This window comes from Miniopterus schreibersii (genome assembly GCF_964146895.1).
Source record: "Miniopterus schreibersii genome assembly, chromosome: X".
NCBI classification, from domain to species: domain Eukaryota; kingdom Metazoa; phylum Chordata; class Mammalia; order Chiroptera; family Miniopteridae; genus Miniopterus; species Miniopterus schreibersii.
In genome coordinates, this window is record NC_138104.1 from 28,466,876 (window position 1) to 28,472,884 (window position 6,009).

At 48.7% G+C, this 6,009-nt stretch overlaps 1 pseudogene across 1 annotated transcript; it reads right to left on the reverse strand.

The window, feature by feature from the left end:
• Positions 1–1,460: 1,460 nt before the first annotated feature.
• LOC308551752 (lysophospholipase D GDPD3-like) lies at positions 1,461–5,802 on the reverse strand (annotated as a pseudogene). Its single transcript has 4 exons — positions 5,283–5,802; positions 4,156–4,585; positions 1,684–1,696; positions 1,461–1,563 (listed from the first exon to the last, which is right to left on the reverse strand). The product of its transcript is annotated as a lysophospholipase D GDPD3-like (transcript).
• Between the last annotated feature and the right edge of the window lie 207 nt (positions 5,803–6,009).

Genomic DNA, 6,009 nt, shown 5'->3' on the forward strand with positions numbered 1-6,009 from the left:
GTCACAGCCGGAATTGTAGCTTTGGAGGTCTGACCTAAAGGCTCCCTAAGGGGAAGAGAGTGAGATAGGGGCCTGAGCTCCAATGAATTAGCCAGAACTTACTGGTGTTTTTCACCCAGCCCCCCACCACCCTGTCCCCTCAGCAGCAGTCCCTTCCTGGGTTTCTACGCCCTGAGAGAGGATATCCAACCTCTGGGTAAGCTGAAGAGAAATAAGGACGCAACGATGTGCATATTTGGAATGAGGGAAACATAAGACAAAAAACACATACACATACATAGATAAACTGCCAAACCGTATTTTTATAACTTTTTATAAAACAATATAACATGAAAATTTTTGAGTTAGTAAATATATGAGTTTTTGTCAACATGTTAGATATTTTCAAGTGTCTCAACAAATTCCTCTAATTACAAAATATTAAACACTATTAAATATATATTTAGATAATAAAATCATCCTACATCTTTCATCTATATGATCCTCTCAACATGACCCAAAGAAATCCACTTTAAATAGACTGGTGCACATTTTCTAGATGTGTAAGGTTGGTATTTACTTATCTTAAAATATTTCCAAGTCTTATATACATATACATATATAAACATGTGTGTATATATGTGTGTGTGTGTGCATGTGTATATGCACATATATATATTTTTTAAATTTTTCAGTCACATAAATGATTTTCTGCAAATTGGATTTTTACTCATTGTGACATCTCTGGATATTTCTTTGGACAATGTCGTTTGGCTTCTGTGCAGACATTTATCGGAGAAACAGTTTGCTTTTTAATTAATAAGTAATTTTTATATCTTTGTCTCTCTTGCTCCTGGTGGGCAAAAGTCCTTTATGTACAGGAATATTAGCACAAAGTCTGCAATATTGTTTGCAAATATTTTCTCCCTGTTTCTCACATTTAAATTTTTCTTTTGGCAGTGTAGAACATATTTCTAAATTTTTATTGAATTTATGATTTAAAAATAACACAGGTTATTCTTCAGGGGAAGAGTGGAGGCAGGAGAACACAGAGGGAATAGTAAGGAAAGGGAAGGGATCAGGGAAGCTGAGAGAGTTCTGAGAGGGGAGCTCAGCCAGGGGGAGGGAGCAGTGGGGCATCTGGGGAGGGGAGTCTACACACATCTTCCTCGAACACCCTGTTGACACAGAAGAAGAACATCCTTTCCTGAAGAAAAAATAGGAGTGCAGGTCTCAGTCACCTTCTACACCTCCTAACCACTTTAGTCTTTCTTGGACTACCTGAGGCAGGAAGCGAGTGCTCACCAACTGGAAACACAGGTCCACCACAAAGGAGCTAAGGTCATGCTGTGTTTTGGGCAACACACAGAGGGGGCTCACAGTGTCAGGTTTTGTATATTTCAGCAGCTGAAAACACAGGTTTGTGGGGGAAGAACAGCAAAGGTCTGGATTGCCACACCCTGGGCCCTATGACTGACCCTTCATGCCCCCTTTCCCTGCCATATCTTCCTCATCCCACACTCACTAGGGTCCTTGAGGTTCTTCGTATGCCTGTTGTTCTTGAGGCACTCAAACAAGCTGTTTCTAAGAGAAAAAGAGGAATAGGATGTGGTGGTCGGGCCAGTGTGGGTGTTTCCATGAGCTGACCAGTTTCTGCTGGGGAGACACATGCCCCAGAATAAGACTTTGAGCTGTGATACTCACAGGGCTGGATCATCTGGAATGAAGGGAATGGTCAGGGAGAAGCAGGCCTCATTGTGATAAGCACCAAGGAGACTCTGTCTGTCTCCAGAGTCATAGATCAAGTAATATCTGTGAGGGGACAATGAAGGCAGTCTATCTCTATGGACTGGACCTCAAAGGGTACTTGAAAACTCTCAGGAGCTGACCTCTACTTGGGTGGCCTGGACTGTCCCAGCCTTCCCCATTCCTGGTGGTCCTCAGGGTACTTACTGCTGCATGAACTGCAGGACTTGAGTCTTCAGAACATCAGATCCTTCACAGCTTTCCTGGAATCAAAGACATTTGAGACCATGTGGCTGATAAAGCCTCCCTTACAAGAGCCCAAGTGTTGACATTTCTTCCTCACCCTTATCAAGGGCTTTATTAAGTGGGGCTGTCAATGTCACTGGTAGTTAGTAGAACTAAATCCTGGCCATCCTAGAGAAGGGAAGGTAAGTTAGCAGTGCAGACCATGGAGGTGGTCCTGAGTGATTAGGGAAACGGATGGGCCCAGGAAATGGTGAAGGTCAGAGGTCAGGGATGAAAAGTTCCTGGAAATTCCATGGGTGAGATTATGGTGGGTGTCTGCATCTTGAGGTATTGGAAATCTCTAAAGTTATACCCAGCTTTTGCATGCATGTGCATGTGCACATGCATGCATGCGTGTGTGTGTGTGTGTGTGTGTGTGTGTGTGTAGAACATTTTTCCAGAGATCATATTCATGTCTTTTTCAGATGTTCATGTCCCCCAAAATGGATAAGGCTCTGATGCAAACGTGTAATCTAGGCAAGACTCAAAGGGCTTGAGGGCAGGTGTGGAAGTCGTCAATGTTAGTAAGAGAGAATGATGAACGAAAGCACTTACCGGGCATAACAACTCTGGAAAACAAACCCTGATGGCACTGTCCAAATCCCAAAGTAGAAATGATTGACGGTTGAGGGTTGTGAAGCCTCTCTCTAGCTCTCCTTCTTCGTTCTTTATCCTCCTGGGTGGCTCCCTTCTAAACAGCTCTGACTCCCTTCTCTAGTGCCACAACTAGCAGCATTTGCAGCCCAGGCCCCAAGGTTCTTGCTCCTCCCTGCCTCCCTTCCTTTCTCCAAGTCTCCAGTGAACACTCAGAAGATAAGGAGTGGGATGGGAGTTTAGGATTCTGCTATCTCACTGGGGTCCAGCATTCTGCCAGAAACAGAACACCCCCCAGAATGCTAGGGCAGGGAGGTGAGAGATGGAAGACTAAGAAGGCAGAGTGGGGAAGGGAGAGGGAGGCAGAGAGAAAGGAAGTAAAGATGGGAGTGCAGATTGTGGAGACCTAGGGGTTTAAAGACAAGGGAGAAAGAGAAAGCAAAGCAAAGGGAAGGGAAAGAAGCTTTGCCGTAGGGATGAGGGTCAGGGAAGAAGAGAGAAGAAAGGGAACATGACTCCCCTGCAGCAGCCCTTTCCTTCATCTGCCCCTGGCTGGCCCTGGGACCCCAGGTATGAATAGAAAACATACACCTTTTGCCTGAGGACCATAGGAGGCTGGATGAGCCTTTGTCACATTTGGGAGCTCAGTCTGAACTGAGCATGGGAAACGTAGCAGCCACAGGATCAGGAGACCTTCCCCAGAAGGAGTAAGGGGTCAGGCTCAAGCTCAGCTTGACATTGGGGGTCTGTGATCACCACCTTCTCTCCTCATGGCCCCTGTGCATCTGTGCCTGTCTTAGTTGGTTCCTTGCTTGAAGAATCCTATCCGTTTCAGGCCACCCAGGGCTCCTCTGAAGGACCAGGCAGGTGATGTGATGTGTGGAGGAAGGGGCAGTGCCCCTGAGAGGACTGTCCTTCTGTCTCCTCAAACCCCTCTTCCCTCTGCCTTCCACTGCTGCCTCAAGAGGCTCTCTGCTCAGTGGCAGTGGTTCACTTCTGGCCTCTTGACTCAAAGAAACCTGTTTTTTCCCAAAGATGGCTCAGCTCGTGGCATTGGGCCTCAGGAATGAATGTCATGATGGCAGACACCCTTTCTGTGTACGGGAAACAGGGCTCCTCTCAAGGGAGGAGAGGGAAGCCCCATCTCAGCACCCAGTAGGGAGGCCTTCTTAGCATGAGGCCCTGGGGTCGTGGGCACTTCTCAGCACAGGGCACCAGCATCTGGCCCTAGACTGGACCCTTCTGGTCTTGGTGCTCTTGGAGCACACACTTGGGAGGGCATGCTAGAGAAAATGAGGTGCAGAGGGGCAGGAAACTGACCCCAGACCAGGAGAACAGGTAAACAAGTCAGAGGAAGGAAACTTCTCACTGGTAAAGGAAACAGAGAGAGGAGAGGGTAGGGGCTGTGGTCTTTCCAGAGGACAAGGATTCTAGCTTCCTGCACACATGTATTCTCAGATGCAGTTCTTTTTTTGAAAAGAAAATATGTATTGGGAAAGAGAAACATTGGAGAGGGCAAGGGCCTCCAACTCAGGAGGCCCAGGCAGCTACTTCTATGGTTATCTAGGTAGCACCTCAGAGCTGTGGAATATTCAGTCATGATGTCAGTGGCCACCAGACTGTAGGCCACTTCAAAATCTGAGTCTTCATTAAGGCACCAAAATATCACCTGCACTTCTCACTGCTCCAGACTTTTCCTCATGATGAGCCATTTAGGAACCACAGCTGCCAGCTTGTTCAGCCCAGGGCAGGATAATGGGAAGTAGGTCCTGTTGATGATGGTGAACAGGAAGCACATGAGGAACCTCTTGGGGATAGGGATGAATGGAAGCAGCCCAAGGTAATACAGCAGTAACAACTGGAATCCTCGGCTTATTGTGAAGGAGAATGGCATCTCGGTGATCTGGGAGGCAAGGGGATGTGAGGGGGATCAGTTTGCTCAGCAGCCTTGTACTTCTTCATGACTGAGCTGTTCTGAGGCCTAGATTGCCGGAGCCCGCCGGCAGAGTCGAACGGTCCTGAGGAAGGGGTGAGGATGGAGAAAAGACAGACACAAAAAAGATGGGATCGGGAGGACTGCAGCTCGTAACTGCCGCAGCCCCGAGTTTATTTTCTCAGCTCAATATATACAGGCACTGTTGATTGTGCTGAATAGCACCCCGCCCCACATTTCTTCCCCTTGCCCGATACAAAGTAATTCCTCCAAGGTCCTACGAATGCTTTTTCAGAGTAAACACCCTGCCTCCCGCAGGAGCTCAGACCTTGGAAACTATCTTTATCTCGGCTTCTAATGGGAACTTTTGAGGAGGATTGAGTCCTTGGCTTGGTATGTGGCTTAACTATCCCTTAACCCTTCAGGCCGGGGCCAGCTTCCTAATTAGCCTTTCTAGAATTTATGGCCGCAAGCTAAATTAGTATTGCTTTGGTGCCTCAAGGACTGGGTCAGGGAGCAGGAGAGTACCTCTGCAGCTCACCCAGGCAGCTCCTCTGTGCCTGGGGCCACAGCAGCTCATCCACATCTCCCTGGGAGCAGGGGAGCACATCAGCAGCTCACCCAGGCCGCTCCTCTGTGCCTGGGGCCACAGCAGCTCACCCACATCTCCCAGGGAGCAGGGGAGCACTTCTGCAGCTCACCCAGGCAGCTCCTCCGTGCCTGGGGCCACAGCGGCTCCCCACACTAGATGATGATTTTGTTGCAGTCAAAGTGTCTCACCAGGCTGGCTGTCTTGTGAATGAGCTTCTGGTTTCCCCCTTTGACCTCCACACTCATGAGTGTCTGAGGGAATCTCTGGAACACGTCCTCCAGACACACCATGTGCCTGTCTGACCCATGTGCAAAATGGCCTGGTGAGAAGTAAACCTCCAGCTCCTCCTTGTATAGCGGGGCAGCTCCTCAAACTCCAGGCTGCCCACATCCCCATTGTGGAACAGGTTCTCGTTGTGAGACACCACCACCACACCGTTCCGAGTCAGCTGACAGTCCAGTTCCAGGAAGTCTGCTCTCTGGGTCATGGAGTTCTCCATGGCCTCCATGGTGCTCTCCAGCCTCTCTCAATATTCTCCTCGGTGGGCCCACAGTCAGGGACAGAAGGCTGGAACCCAGGGTGTGTGCAGCAGGCGAGGCCTGCACTGGAATAAGATGGAGAGCATGGCATAGCTGCCCAGGGCCAGCAGGGCATAGCACAACAGAGGGCTCATGGCTGCACCCCCCCCTTTTTTTAAAAAATCTTCACATGAGGATATGTTCATTGATTTGTTTTTGAGAGAGAGGGGGAGAGAGAGAGAGAGAGAGAGAGAGAGAGAGAGAGAGATCAGTTGCCTCTTGTGCGTGCCTGACTGGGGATCAAACCCACAACCCAAGTATGTGCCCTAACTGGGAATTGAACTGCAACTTTTGGTGTACAG